The sequence below is a fragment of the Heptranchias perlo genome, chromosome 33 (genome assembly GCF_035084215.1).
Source record: "Heptranchias perlo isolate sHepPer1 chromosome 33, sHepPer1.hap1, whole genome shotgun sequence".
In the NCBI taxonomy this organism is placed as follows: domain Eukaryota; kingdom Metazoa; phylum Chordata; class Chondrichthyes; order Hexanchiformes; family Hexanchidae; genus Heptranchias; species Heptranchias perlo.
This window is the reverse complement of record NC_090357.1, coordinates 14,954,693-14,970,994: the sequence shown is the minus strand read 5'-3', so window position 1 is coordinate 14,970,994 and position 16,302 is coordinate 14,954,693. Positions and strand designations below refer to the sequence as shown.

At 41.0% G+C, this 16,302-nt stretch overlaps 1 long non-coding RNA gene across 1 annotated transcript; it reads left to right on the top strand.

Moving 5' to 3' along the window:
* The first annotated feature begins 6,491 nt into the window (after positions 1-6,491).
* On the top strand, positions 6,492-16,082 carry LOC137301314 (uncharacterized). The gene is made up of 3 exons (XR_010958271.1): positions 6,492-6,612; positions 7,823-7,907; positions 15,146-16,082. It is a non-coding gene; the product is annotated as an uncharacterized lncRNA (long non-coding RNA).
* Positions 16,083-16,302: the final 220 nt, after the last annotated feature.

Below are 16,302 nucleotides of genomic sequence, written 5' to 3'. Positions count from 1 at the left end.
AATTCTACCACGCAATGAGTAATGCTTTAGGGGTTAATTCAGCTCATGCTGTACCTGATCTGAGAGCCCCAAATGCAGGTACTGGGTGTTAAATATGAAAGGAATATTCCATCCCCCCAATTTGATGAGTAGAAATAAAACAAATCAAAATGGTTAATTTAACAAAGTGTCAATTAGCTGCTTCTTGGCTGACTGGCAGTTGACGTGATATAATATGGGGCTTTAAAGAGTCCCCTATCCTAAAAGTATTTACTAGTGTAATTAATGTAATACATTTGGAAATATGTATTAAGTATTAGTTAACCTTTGCTATCAACAGACCATGAAAATGGTTATAATCTGTAAAGCATATTTGCAATTGTGATTACAGTGGTGTGATTTATTTAGCAATAAAAACCTTGTGTAATATTTCATCAAATTGAGGATTGACAGGACATTGGTAGAATTGACTATTTATCAACTGAACACATACAAGTTCATCACAGTCCATTTAGCAAAACAAGGCCATTATTGTTTTATTGAAGATACATTTCATCCAGTCACCTTTGAACTGTTTTTCCTGGTGTGACTAAATGAATAACTAGTCGATCTCCTGTGGCATTGCTCACGGGTAATCTGGGATCTGAGGCATAATTTTTGATGTTTGACACAGTCCTGCTGCAACCTAACTGACTAATCTGCCCATCACTCTAATATGTGACTGACACTGGGAATGCACTCCCTGGGGACTCCAGGTGCACTATAGCTCAGTGGTAGCACTCTCGCCTCTGAGTCAGAATGTTGTGTGTTCAAGTCCCACTCCAGATATTTGAGCACAAAATGTAGGCTAACACTTGAGTGCAGTACTGAGGGAGTGCTGCACTGCTGGAGGTGCTGCCTTTCGGATGAGATGTTAAACCAAGACGTCTGCTCTCTCAGATGGATGTAAAGGATCCCATGGCACTATTTGAAGAAGAGCAGGGTGTACTACCTGGTATCCTGGCCAATATTTATCCCTCAACCAACATCACTTTAAAAAAAAAAAAAAAATATCTGGTCATTATCACATTGCTGTGTGTGGGACCTTGCTGTGTGTAAATTGGCTGCCATGACTACACTTCAAAAAAAAGTACTTCATTGGCTGTAAAGCACTTTTGAGATATCCTGGGGTCATAAAAGACGCTATATAAATGTTAGTCTTTTTTTTTCTACATTTAAAAACCACAGCCAACTGCAAATATTCAGTTTCCTGTGGCAGTTAGAAATATAAACTGCCTGACCTATCTCGCTCCACAGGTTATAGAAACCCACACTTTCTGGGCCTGATGAGCTGGCACTGATTCACCAGCTCTACTTCTGACCATGCCTGGTGGAGATCTGCTGCCAGGTGGAAATGTAAATGGTGGGAGCAGCTTCAGGCAGCCAGCAGAGCCTCACTGCAGTGAAACCACACTGTAAGGTAAAATCACCAACAGCTGCCAACCTGCATCCGACCATTCCAATCCACAGCACTTGGTCAGCCAGCCATCTGTTTCATCGCGACACCTGGGAATAACACTTTCATTGGTTTTATAGCAGTAGAGGTTCAATTCAGAGAGAGTTCTTGAACATAGTTTGAGGCACAGAGTGAAAGGAAATTGAACTGTTTTAAGTAATTGCAATTTCAGTCTGTGATTCTGCAAGTACATTACTTTAGAAGTCTTTAGCGTTGTGTCCTCTTGCTTCAAGTTGCTGGGATCTTAGAATTTGAGTTTCCTGTCAGATAGTGTGCTTGCTCTTACAAGTCAATAAGTCGATAATAAAGGGAATGATTGTTTCAGATTAACTATGCAGTGTTCTCAAAAATTGAAAGATTTATCATCACATGAATATAAACCCCTGAGTAATTCTGATTTTAAACTCATTTGCTCCCTGTTACTTTGAATTTGATAAAATCAGTTGCAGTTCATCCTACTGAATTGAATGGAAACATGAAATCAACAGTGGGAAATAACAAATTTTCAAGAGTTTTCAATGCTCCAATTCTTTGAAATTACATCACATATATAATTATGTTTATTTCTCTTAAACTCGCACAGAATTAATATAGCTTAATGCTGAATTATACAATGAGGATATAATAACACTATCTCAGTGCGATACAGTATCCTTCAGCATCAGTGCTGCAGCAAAGAAAATCTCGACTTTACAATGGAAATAAGCACTGTGATAAAGGGAGATTACAAAAGATTTATGAGTCTGGATGGAGTTTTAGTTAAAGGTTGTACTCTAAGTCTATACCCAACCAAGAAGAGGGAAGAGAATGAACAATTGCAGTGATAAGTGAGGTGGGAGCAACTTCAGGTTTATAAAGAAGTCAGTTAGTTGATTATGGAAAAAAGGAGCCTTCTTGCACTCCAATATTACATAGAATTACATGGAATGTACAGTGCAGAAACAGGCCATTTGACCCAATAGGTCTTTATGCTCCACACGAGCCTCCTCCCTTCCTACTTCATCTAACCCAACCAGCAGATCCTTCTATTCCTTTCTCCCGCATATGTTTATCTAGCTTCCCCTTAAATGCATCTATGCTAGTCACCTCAACAACTCCTTGTGATCGCCCGTTCCACATTCTAACCACTCTCTGGGTAAAGAAGTTTCTCTTGAATTCCCTATTGGATTTATTAGTGACTATCTTATATTTATGGTTCCTAACTCTGGTCTCACCGCAAGTGGAAATGTCTACTGTATGTTTAACCTATCAAACCCTTTCATAATCTTAAAGACCTCTATCAGGTCACCCCTCAGTCTTTTTTTCTAGAGAAAAGACCCCTAGCCTGTTCAATCTTTCCTGATAGGTATGATCCTGGAGCAATAATCAGTTTTGGCAGAGGACAACAAAGTACATTAGTGCTTGATGTGGTCAAGCCAGATCTGGTTTTTGATCACTAGACCATTTGCACGCTAGGTTCGTTTAAGTTTGTGCCTCTCTGACTTGAGGGAGCAAAGATGGAGGCTCTACCAGGGGAAGCAAAAGGGATGGGACACAGATTGGTTTTCTGGGGACCAAGGGCATCACAGGCAGAGGTGAGGTACCAATTAAGCTGGTAGATAAGAGCAGAGTTGTTGTGACAAGAAGAGTGAGTTGGTCATTTGCAGGTTACGTTGGGAGGTAGCTCGGGCTGAGTTCTTCCCATGGATGGATAGTGACAACTGTGGAATTGGAGGAGAGTAGAGGGTGTGGGTGGTAAGGGAAAGGTGGAAGTGTTCGGAGATTGCTATGTCAGTGATTGAGACTTTAGCGATGGAGAGGCTATGAGAGATGATGAGGTCAAGGAGATGCCCAAGGATATGGGGTGGGGAGTTTATATGAAGATGAGATTGAGAGAAGGCAGGAGGGTGGAAGTTAGAGGAGATGGGGCAAGGTGAATTGAGATGTAAGTTGAAATACCAAGGATGTGAAGGCTGAAGATGTTTAAATGCTGCATTGCTCCAATAGTAACCCATAGACCCTGTTTCTTGCTTCTGCCTTTACTATGGCAATGATTGGATATTGCTAGGCACTTTCTTGTTTGAAAAGGTTCAAATATGCATTAAGAATATTTTCAGCATTTTTGAGTGCCAACACAATTTTCAACCCAAAATGCAGCCACTTTTATTTGGTTATATCCTTTAAAGTTTCTCCTCATCTCTGGTCATCAGCCTTTTAAGGCTAATAATTTTACAGCCCCTTCGACCAAGCACCCAGAACCAGGCTCAATATGAGAGCTCACCACCTTTTGTTAAAATGAGGATGGTCCCAGAAGTCCCACCTGCGCCAGCACTCATCGAATCAGGTGGGTGCTGTCCCTGCTACACCCGCCTCCTACCCGGTCCCTCTTTTGTTTTACAGCATCTGGGCCAAGATGGCCATTGGTGTCACGCAGTGCTAAAAGATCCAGAAAAAGTCTTTCATTTCCTCACTGCTGCCAACAGGTGACTGAGAGTAAATAGTTTGAAAATGCCATAAAATCTTAAAAGCTATGGCTTTGTCAGCAATATTTTTGTGAGACAAATCCTTTTTTTTAAAAACCACTCATTTATAAAAAAAAAATACTGATGTTATATGAACAGAAGGAATTTGGAATGAGGAAAGTATTTCAGCTCTCTGAGGTTGCTTTGTTACTTAGGGTCAAAATACATTCGGACCATTTTCACCTCCATTTGCTTCTTTCTTGGCATCAAGCCCGTGTGCCGTTTATTGAATAATTATCCTATCCCTTATTTTTTGAAAGCTTTACTTGAGCCCACATGTTGCAAGTTCTCACCTATTTCCATGATTTAACAATACCGAGGGGTCGGTTTTGACCAATGGTGGACGGACGGTATCCTCCCCTTCCGACGATGAAGAGACGGCCACGACTTTGAGGCCCTGACCTCAGGCACATGAAACCGGCTTGCTGCGGGACTCCAAACAAGCGTCCGATGCAAGCTTGCTGGATTAAAGCTGGCCAATATCAGGCTGCCCCCAGCTGGCAGCAAGGCATGTGCGGGGGAAGTGGAGTGTGGTCGTGATCTCAGAGCGGGGTTCCCGGGGCAGCAGTGGACCTCGTTATTTTTGTCGGGCCTAGTGGAGCAATCCTGCTCCTCCTGACCCCACAAAATTAATTTCAAACTTACGTTTGCTGGGCCTCTTCAATTCTATCGCCTGTGGAACTGATGGGAGAGTGCATGACACACATTCTGATCAGTTCTCTCCTAAAATGCAATCACCTCTTTGCATATTTAAAGAGGCCTAGCACTTGTTTCAGGCAGGCACTTATAGGGGGCAGGCAGATAGTGGGGTTAATGGGGCAGTCAGGATATGCACCTTGTTAACAGGGTGGTAAGTCCTAAAAACATCAGCTTTCCCGAGTGTAAATTGGCCCCTAACTGTGTAGCAATCACTGCTCAAGTTATGTTTAGCTTGGCACTCATAGGAACATAGGAACATTCAGCCCCTCGAGCCTGCTTCGCCATTTGATAAGATCATGGCCGATCTGTGATCTAACTCCATATACCTGCCTTTGGCCCATATCCCTTAATACCTTTGGTTGCCAAAAAGCTATCTATCTCATTTAGCAATTGAGCCAGCATCAATTGCCATTTGCGGAAGAGAGTTCCAAACTTCTACCACCCTTTGTGTGTAGAAATGTTTTCTAATCTCACTCCTGAAAGGTCTGGCTCTAATTTTTAGACTGTGCCCCCTACTCCTAGAATCCCCAACCAGTGGAAATAGTTTCTCTCTATCCACCCTATCTGTTCCCCTTAATATCTTATAAACTTCGATCAGATCACCCCTTAACCTTCGAAACTCAAGAGAATACAACCCCAATTTGTATAATCTCTCCTCGTAACTTAACCCTTGAAGTCCGGGTATCATTCTAGTAAACCTACGCTGCACTCCCTCCAAGGCCAATATGTCGTTCCGAAGGTGCGGTGCCCAGAACTGCTCACAGTACTCCAGGTGCGGTCTAACCAGGGTTTTGTACAGCTGCAGCATAATTGACAGTGCCCAGTGAGTCTGTGTTAACAGCAGCCCTAATCCACCAAATAGACATCTTTGTTAGAAAGGCCATCAGACCAAAGAAACAGATAGCTCTTCCAGGGAGCTGCTTAAACCGCCAAGGAAGTGGAAAACTTGGGCACATACGCCAATTCATCGTGGTGCTAATATTACCGTATACTTACTGCACTCAGTGATTTGTTACCATCTGCAATAACGTCACAGCTATGTTAATTAATGTGTTGATACTTTCCACATTGATTTAAACCCAACTGCAATGGATTAGTATACAATAACTTAATGAAATCAATTATTTGGAGTAGACCTGACAAAACTAAGCAAGACTGGTATTTTTCACAATTTGAGGTGTCACTAAACACATTCTATAAGTTACATTTGAAGAGAGCATTAATACTTCTCACTCTGTTATGTAACCCATATATTTTCTGCCAAATGTGAAACTGCTGTAAACAATACAATTATAGAGATTAATTGGTATTCACTTTGAAGGAATCCACAATACATTTTCAGTGGACTGAGTAATGTGCAATTTTTATTTTTTTAAACTGATTACATTATGTTATACACTTGATTTAAAGGAATACTGATAAAATTATATATACTTAAATTGTGTTGCATTCAAAATATTTAAACTAATTAATTAGCATATGGCAAACCACATTCTGCAACCATATATTAAAGGCCCAGAAGATAAATGAGTACCTCATGTGACAATGATTTAGAAGCTGAAAATTCAGGATGCAGAAGCATGCCATAGCGTTTGTTTTATGTGTTGTGTTCTGAATGGGTATTTGGTTTCCAACATTGCGGGAAAGGGACTGAAAGTAGAAGATGATAATGATTTATTTATTGAACAAACCTTTAATGGGAAAGTTAAGTATATTGTAAAATGAAAATCTAGTAGTTAAGTTTGTTACTAATTCATAAAATATGTTAAGCACTCGAGGTGCAACCTCGTGAGTAATAATCACTGGAAGGATACAAAGAACGTCCACAGGTCCAGCAGCTGAATGAAGCGGTACATTTGCCACTTTGGTGCTTGAGGTTGTTCCCACAATCCTGCCAGGGTCGTCTCCCCTCAGTTATGTGAAGGACGAAACAGTCTGGTCAGTAGATTGCAGATTGCGTAAATTAACTGCTTGCTCAGCTTTAGTTTTGGACTCCTCAGAAACATTGTTTAAGGGAATAAGTCACACCTTGTAACTTTAATGATTTTTTTTGTGGCTATTTGGAAGATTCCTGTTACATTACTGCCGATATAGTCATGTCACAAAAGGTTGGGCATCTCCACGTTGTGTACTTCAATGAAATGGATGGAAGAGAATGGTCGAGTAATTGATTTTTTAAAAAAAAGCTTTTGTTGTTGTGTGTGTCCAATCAGATTTGTCTGGTAGTCCAGTGTCTGAAGGAGGATTGTCCTGTGTGGGTGTATGAAGGTTCTTTCTACAGTGATTTGTATGAACTAAATATATCTACAATAAATAATTGAACAACTTCTCCTTTGACTCTACTCACTTCCTCCAAATAAAAGGTGTCGCTATGGGAACCTGTATGGGTCCCAGCTATGCCTGCCTTTTCATGGGATACGTGGAACATTATTTGTTCCAGTCCTGCTCAGGACCCCTCCCTCACCTCTTTTTTTTCCAGTGCATTGATGGTGCTGTTTCCTGCTCACGCCCCAAACTGGAAAATTTCATCAACTTTGATTCCAATTTGCACCCCTCCCTCTCCTTCACATGGTCAATCTCCGACTCTTCCCTTCCCTTCCTCGACTTCTCTATCTCCATTTCTGGGGATAGGCTGTCAACCAATATCTACTATAAGTCCACTGACTCCCACAGCTACCTTGATTACACTTCCTCCCATCCCGCTTCCTGTAAGGACTCTATTCCATTCTCCCAGTTTCTCCGTGTCCGTCACATCTGTTCTGACGATGCCACCTTCCACACCAGTGCTTCCGATAGGTCTTTTTTCCTCAATCAAGGATTCCCCTCCACTATGGTTAACAGGTTCTACAACCATGTCAGCCCCATTTCCCACATTTCTGCTCATATCTCCTTATCTGTGTTTGTGTGCGTGGGTGGCTGTCTATTTGTGTGCGTGGCTGTCTGTTTGTGTGTGGGTGCGGGTGGGTGTCTCTGTGGGTGTGGATGTTTGCATGTGGGACAAGTACAGGATCTGGTTTACCTATAATGCCCTCTCTGGACAATAGCTCACTGGCGCCATCTGTCTAGGCCCAACATGAAGAATAGACAATTTTGCAAGGTAGTGGAATGCTGCAGGTGACTGTGCAACTATTCTTTTGCATCCAAAAAGAATGGAAACCACTGGGTCCCACGGAGGAGTCCCCAAACCCCGACATGTTTTGGAGGTGCTATCGCACTGATTTCAATACTTGAAGGTTAGTATCTCTGGTCTTGTGCTTGAGATGTGAATCTTTGTTGGCTTGTTCAGAGTTTTTAAATTCAGCTTATGTCAACCAAGAAAATAGCCCTTTAACCTCTGATTCAAAAGTGAAGTAATTAACTTTTCAAACAGCAGGGGTCTTCATGTGCAGGCGCAATCTTTAAACATTTGGCTTTGTTTTCAAGCTCTGCTTCCAAGCAAAGATTAGGCTATTTCTCAGCTTCCATTTTTCCCTGCGTATTAATGTTTACAATCCCAGTGGGCCTCTATGCAAGGCTGAATATTGTTGACAATCGCTCAAGTTTCTAGACCATCAAATGTACTGCAAGTGCAGATTAGATTCACGGTGAGATTTCGCAGTCCAAGTGTTGATGGGGAAACACCTTGATGGAAGGCAGCAGGAACACATTGAGCCACAGCAGAGAACTGCAGGGTCATGAGGCTCCACGGTTGCCATAGCAACTTTACAGTCCACATGCAATAGCAGTCTCAGGCCTGAAAGTATGTTACATGTTGATAAATGATAATTAAATCTGATCCGTGTAACTTGCCCAGAGGAAAAGACAAAAAAAAAATAATCATTCTTACACAGTAATGTCCTGCCCATTGGTTTTGATCTGCACCTTTTGGTTACTTTATTTTGAATATAGGTGAGATTGAATTAATTTCTGGTTTTACAGATGTACTTAATGTAAAATGGGTTGGTAGGTTAGATTTTTATTCTCTATACTTTTCATATCTCTTGTTTTTAGTACATTGCTCTGGAAGCAGCCATTTTGCTGTACACTGCTGCATTAAAGAAGTAACTGAAACTCTGTATCAGTCACAGTTTTTGTGTTTTAACACCCAATATTCTATCAGGTTCATTGTCACTAGTCACTCCAGTAAGTGATCCTTAAGTCCCTTATGATCCAGAATGCTGCCCAATATCTAGGTTAATGACAGCATGACCCAGGGATCATAACCGAGAACCGTTACTCCATACCCCGTATAAAAATATATCACATGCCACCATGTGAATTGTCCTTTCTTTATGAACAGTGGACTGGATAAACACCCTCACCAATTTAAGGTGTGGGGTTCAAAGCAATAAGCGTTTTTTTTTTACATAACCTCGATGAACAAACAGCATACCATTTAACAGTGGGACATATATTTCCCTGGACTCCTCGATTTATATAAAACAGCAAAGAAGCAATTACATTTTTTTCCAAGCATAGTCCTGAAAATGCTCTCAATTTCTGCCCTCCCTACATGTAAATTTGACCATCCAGCCATCCTTCTCCAATGGCAGGAGATATACATCACAAGCCCTCCAGCAAAATGACACAGCACACTGGTTAAGCTGGCCCAGACTTTTAAACTACAGAGAGTGTCTTGGCTGTTGGCCATAAATTTCAGACACCTACCCTAGATGGCCTGTGGGCTGCCATTATAATTCTGAGAGATGAACTCTCTGCCCACTGAGCGGTCAATCATAGTGGTCTCCAGCCAGTAAAGGCCCTACCTTTTTGCTATTAGTCTCAGAAAAATCACTACTCCAGGTTGAGGCCTATCCTATGAACTGTGCCCAAGAGGTTGCTCGTAGTCTGGATGACTGGCTACGACACTTGGTGAATTGAATAGAATGATGTCTTAAGCAGCAAGATGTCCCAATTGTACTTCTGAGGGCAACTGAACTTAATTGAGCAGCATTGTGGAGAATTCTGTGTCTCTGGATAACTATGTAAATGCATGATGTGGAGATGCCGGTGATGGACTGGGGTTGACAATTGTAAACAATTTTACAACACCAAGTTATAGTCCAGCAATTTTATTTTAAATTCACAAGCTTTCGGAGGCTACCTCCTTCCTCAGGTGAACGATGTGGAAAAAAATTCGTTCACCTGAGGAAGGAGGTAGCCTCCGAAAGCTTGTGAATTTAAAATAAAATTGCTGGACTATAACTTGGTGTTGTAAAATTGTTTACAATATGTAAATGAAAATCCAGGACATCCCTGCAGAGTGAGAGCAGTAGACAGACCACCCATGTAATTCACTAAATTAAGCTAATTTCCTCACCTGCACCATAAGGGAAAATAAAGATTTAAAAGATTTGAAAACAGAACGAATGCCATTTAGATATCATGCACTGTTCTCATATTGTTCTATGCCGGGGAAGTCAGAAAGTAAAAGCTTTTATTTATACAGTGCCTTCTCACATTGTCAGTACATCCCAAAATGTTTTTCACACCCAATTAATTGCTTCAAAGTGTAATGTAGTCACTATTATTATGTAAGCAAATACAACAGATAATTTGCTGCATACAGCAAGATTCCTCAAACAGTCAATTAAATGAATGATCAATTAACCTGTTGTTTGAGGGAGGGAGGAATGTTGGCCATTCCCTGCTCTTGTTTGAATAGTGCTATGGCTCATTTGCATTCACCTGAACCACCAAACAAATCCTTTGGTTAATGTCTCATCTGAAAGGCTACACCTCCAATAATGCAGTACACCCTCAGTACTTCACTGAAGTGTCAGCCTCAATTGTGTACTCAAGTATTGGAGCAGGATTGCAATGCACAACATACTGATCCAGAAGCAACAGTACTACCTGTTGAGCCAAGCTAACACTTCAACGGTGGTATAGTATTTCTGCTCTGCAACCACCAAATGATAATGACACCAACCCTACTCTGAGGCCTGTAAGTTCCTTTATATTTATAAAAAGCCCATTAGAGTAATTCCTGCACTCTATATACATGCAGATGTGACCATCAAACCATCCCTCCCCATTGGGAGGAGATATAAATCACTAGCCCTATAATTAATAGGGGGAAGGTGAATAAAATGCAGTTTTGTTTGGTCACCTGTACAATTTTGTGGCATCACTCATTGTAGCCAAATAAAGTTAGGAACCTTACAGCAGTTCTTACCAATCAAGACAATGTCTTCATTAATATCTTGAATTTGTCACTAATGCACACATTGCAGCCAACAATATTTCAACAAGGTAATAAAGGATTCTCCTGCAATAGAAATATGATCAAGCCATTAGCCAAAACATTTGTGAGCATGTAGAAGGAGGGTTTTATTTAGTAACCTCTGCAGATTTAAGGTCCATTCCTATTATGCAATGTGATCTTGTTCTGAGTTTTTATGGAAATTGTATTTTGAGTGAGGTGCTGTTTAATCCCACTTTTTAAATGAAACTTTGGCAAATGAGACATGCTGGATTTTATTTTAATTAGTAAGTTTGAGGTGGTGCATTCTTTTGATATTGTTTGGTCTGTTCTCTGATGTGGTAACTGCTTGTACTCAGATTAGTGCAGAACCCAATATCTTTCCTATTTATAATAAGAAATCAGAGGCAACATGACTTACCAACACATTACCTTCTCAGTGACTTTATTGGTGGCTTTGGACTCAGGTCAATGAGGCCTGACAAACATGATAAAATATTAATAAAACAACAATATGTGCTGTGGCAATAATAGTCAGACACTCTGATCGTGTGTGATTAAATCAGGCCATTGCTTCATATTGCCACACTAATGCTAATCACCGCTGATGCAACAGCCATTAATTCTTCAAAAGCAAAATACTGCGGATGCTGGAAATCTGAAATAAAAACAGAAAATGCTGGAGAAGCTCAGCAAGTCAGGCAGCATCTGTGGAGAAAGAAACAGAGATAACGTTTCAGGTCAAAGACCTTTCGTCAGAACTGGAAGATATTTTTTTTAAAAGTTAAAGATTTTAAACAAATTCAGAGCCGGGGAGGGGAGCAAAGAACAAAAGGGGAGGTCTGTGATAGCGTAGAGGGCACGAGTGATTAAATGACAAAAGGGATGATGGTGCAAGGCAAGGAAGGAGGTAATGGGACAGGTTAAGAAACAAAAGATTGATCAGGAGTAGCTGTAAATGGCAGCAGCAGAATCATTACCAGCACTTGCTGACCAAAAAAATGGGAACAATGGTTGTGATCTGAAGTTATTGAAATCAATGTTGAGTCCAGAAGGTTGTAAAGTGCCTAAATGTTGCCTTCCTTGCCTTGCACCATCATCCCTTTTGTCATTTAATCACTCTTGCCCTCTACCTTATCACAGACCTCCCCTTTTGTTTTTTCCTCCCCTTTCCCTGGCTCTATACTTGCTCATCCATTAATTCTTGCCTGTAGTTTATGTTTTGTGGTTAAATGCTTGTTGTGCCCTAGTAAAAATGTCCTGAAATATAACCTTCATAATCCCAGGGTAGAAACTGTAAAAACTCTGCTACCCATTAATACATTTTCTAATAATTATTCAATGTCTAAATCTGTTTATTAATTAAGCAGTTGCCTTCTGAGAATTCCAAATATTTTCACACCAAATTCCAGCTATTACAAGATGTATTCTTGCATGATATCTAATTTAAACAATAGGTTTATAATAACTTGCATTTATATAGCACCTTTAAAATAGTAAAATGTCCCACGGAGCTTCACGGGTGTTATCAAACAAAATTTGACACTGAGCCATATCAGGAGATATCAGAATAGGTGACCAACAGCTTGGTCCAAGAGATCGATTTTAAGGAGCATCATAAAGGAGGAGAGAGAGGCTGAGAGGTTTAGGGAGGGAATTCCAGAGGTTAGGGCCTAGGCAGTTGAAGCCATGGCCTCCAATGGCGGAACGATTAAAATCGGAGATGCGCAAGAGGCCAGAATTGGAGGAGCCTATAAATCTGAGGGTTGTAGGAGGTTACAGAGATAGGGAGGGACGAGGGCCACGGAGGATTGGAAAAAAAGGATGAGAATTTTTAAAATGATGCGTTCCCAGACCAGGAGCCACTGTAGGTCAGTGAGCACAGGGGTGATTGGTGAACGGGATTTGGTGTGAGTTAGGCAGCAGAGGTTTGGATGAGCTCAAGTTTACGGAGGGTGCAGGATGGGAGGCCGGCCAGGAGAGCATTGGAATCATCGAGTCTAGAGGTAACAAAGTTAAATGGCTGCTCAGTTCCTTGAGGAGTGTTAAAGGATCATTTTTGTAGGTGCGTAATGTTTGGCTGCTAGGTCTTTAGATGCCGCCAACAAAATTACATTCTCAGAAACCTCAGTTTCAAAAACTTGAGCTCTCACAATTCCATTAACGGTTCATTAATCTCAGTGAAGTAATATTTTGCTCATTTTTGTTTTCAATAATGTTATGTTTTTCAGCATATTCATAAATCTCAACGAAGGAATAATGATATAAACTGCACACTTTGTCATTGTTGTAACCGTTTGCAATAGTCATTTCTAGTATCATAGTAGGTGCAGCACAGGAGGAGGCCATTCAGCCCCATCGTGCTTTTGCCAGCACTTTGAAAGAGCTATCCAATTAGTCCCATTCCCTAGCTCTTCCTCCAAAGCCCTGTAATTTTTTCCCCTTCAAGTATTTATCCAATTCCCTTTTGAAAGTTATTATTGAATCTGCTTCCACCACCTTTTCAAGCAGTGCATTCCAGATCAACTCGCTGTGTAAAAAGATGTTTTCCCATGTCACCTCTGGTTCTTTTGCCGATCACTGTAAATCTGTGTTCCCTTCTTACCGACCAATCTGCCACTGGAAACGTTTTCTCCTTATTTACTCTATCAAAACCCTTCATGATTTTGAACACCTCTATCAAATCTTTCCTTAACCTTCTGTGTTCTAAGGAGAACATCTCCAGCTTCTCCAATCTTTTCACATAACTGAATTCCCTCATCCCCGGTACCATTCCAGTCAATCTCTTCTGCACTCTCTCCTAAGGCCTTGACATCTTTCATAAAATATGGTGCCCAGAATTGAACACAATATTCCAGCTGCGGCCTAACCAGTGTTTTGTAAAGATTTAGCATAACATCCTTGCTTTTGTACTCTATACCTCAATTAATAAAGCCCAGGATCCCAAATGCTTTTTTAACAGCCTTCTCAACTTGGCCTGCTACCTTCAAAGATTTGTGTATGTGCACCCCCAGGTCTCTCTGTTCCCCTTAAAATTGTATCATTTAGTTTATATTGCCTCTCCTCATTCTTAACAAAATGCATCACTTCACACTTCTCTGCATTAAAATTCATCTGCCATGCGTCTGCCCATTTCACTAGCCTGTCTATGTCCTCCTGCAGGCTGTTACTGTCCTCCACATTGTTTACTGAATTTCCAAGTTTTGTGTCATCTGCAAACTTTTTGAAATTATGCCCTCTATACCCAAGTCCAGGTCATTAATATATATCAAAAAGAGCAGTGATGCTAATACTGGCCCCTGGGGAACACCACTGTATAGTTCCCTCCAGTCTAAAAAAACAACCGTTCGCCACTACTCTCTGCTTTCTGCCCCCTAGCCAATTTTATATCCATGCTGCTACTGTCCCTTTTAATCCCATGGGTTTTAATTTTGCTAACAAGTCGATTATGTGGTACTTTATCAAATGCTTTTTGAAAGTCCATATATACAACATCAACTGCACTACCCTCATCAACCCCCTCCGTTATTTCATCAAAGAACTCAATTAAATTAGTCAAACACGATTTTCCTTTAACAAATCTGTGCTGACTTTCATTTGTTAGCCCATACTTTTCCAAATGGCAATTTATTTTGTCCTGGATTATTGTTTCCAGAAGTTTCCCCACCGTTGACATTAGACTGACTGGCCTGTAATTGCCGGGTTTATCGCTCTCTCCTTTTTTGAACAGGGGTGTAACATTTGCAATCCTCCAGTCTTCCGGCACCATTCCCATATCTAAGGAGGATTGAAAGATTGTGGCCAGAGCCTCCACAATTTCCACCTTTTACTTCCCTCAGTAACCTAGGATGCATCCCATCTGGACTGGGTGGCTTTTTTCCACTTTAAGTACTGCCAATCTTTTAAGTACCTCCTTTATCTATTTTTATCCTATCCAATGTTGCTACCACCTCTTCCTTTACTGCTACAATGGCAGAATCCTCTTCTCTAGTGGAGACAAATGCAAAGTATTCATTTAGTGCCTCAGCCATGGCCTTTGCCTGCACAAGAAGGTCTCTTTTTTTTGTCCCTAATCGGTCCACACTTCCTTTGATTACCCTTTTACTATTTGTGTTTATAAAAGACCTTCGGGTTCCCTTTTATGTTAGCCACTAATCTATTCTCATACTCTTTCTCTGCCCCTCTTATTCTCTTTTTTAGATCTCCTCTGTGCTTTCTGTATTCAGCCTGGTTCTCTACTGTGTTATGAACCTTACATTCATCATAAGCCTCCTTTTTCTGTTTCAGAATGTTACATAGAAAATCCAGTGAATGTGACGGTACGTGCCATCAATTAAGAGAAAAATATTTCTTGATCTTTTCTGCGATAGAAAACCAGATCTAGCTCCAAGCTGGAACATGAAAAAAAGCGAACTGATGGATTCTCTGGAGGACACACTGAGGTGCCATCTCTTATGCTAATGAAATCTTTTCAACTATAGCAGCAGTTCTTCTTTTCTTTGACTACTGGGTACGATTAGCTTTAAATACAGAGTAAACAAGTTACAAGACCATGAATGGCAACAATGTTTTTTTTATTTGTTTGCAGTTTCCACACAAAACCATTGAAATGATTTTCTGGCACGGCAGATAATTCTAAATAATACATTGATTCAAGGGCCTCACTGCAGTTTTGAGCTGATCTGCCAAAAGGTGGCACCTGAGATCATGGACTGGGTGCGATTTTGTGCAGGGGGGAGGGTCAGCGCAGATCATTTCCGCAGCAGCTAAGAAATAATTGTAATGCAGCGTGACAACAGAGCATAAATTGTAGAGTCAGAACACAGTCTTCTCATTTTAATGCAGTAACATGGGCTGACATTACAAGTTGCAATGCATTTTCATTCATGCTAAACGATAGAGAATGAATTAACCATTTGCAGCCACTTAAGGCTCAATGCTTTTCTTTAGTGCAATAGTGCAGGGAATGAATGTACATTTAATCAACTTTGAATATTTACACAGTAAGGATGATCTGGAATTTCCCTGATCGCACTCACGCAGAAAAGCACGCTGACATTTACACTGATCTTGCCGACGGGAACTTGAGTTGAAATTTCCTGCGGAGCTCATTTGTCTATTCCAGAATACAAAATGCGGCATAAAACAAGCCGCAGTGGGAGTTGTAGTGAGTGCGCAGCTGTTTTCTGCCATGGTGACTCACTCTCTGAGCTTCTTGCCTCTGCTTTCTCTTCCACCATTATGCAGAACTGGGGTGGGCATTCCACCGGCTTTGGCTTCTGAACGTGTGGGGACAAACATTTCGAGTGCACTGAGACTGGTCGAGCGCAGGGCAGGTCTTGGGGAAAAGAAAATCACCATCAAACTCCAGAAATCTCAGCCACGCTGTTATCAGGTGACTCTGGGCCGTGCTGTGCCTCAATGTTTGGGCGTAAATCTACAGC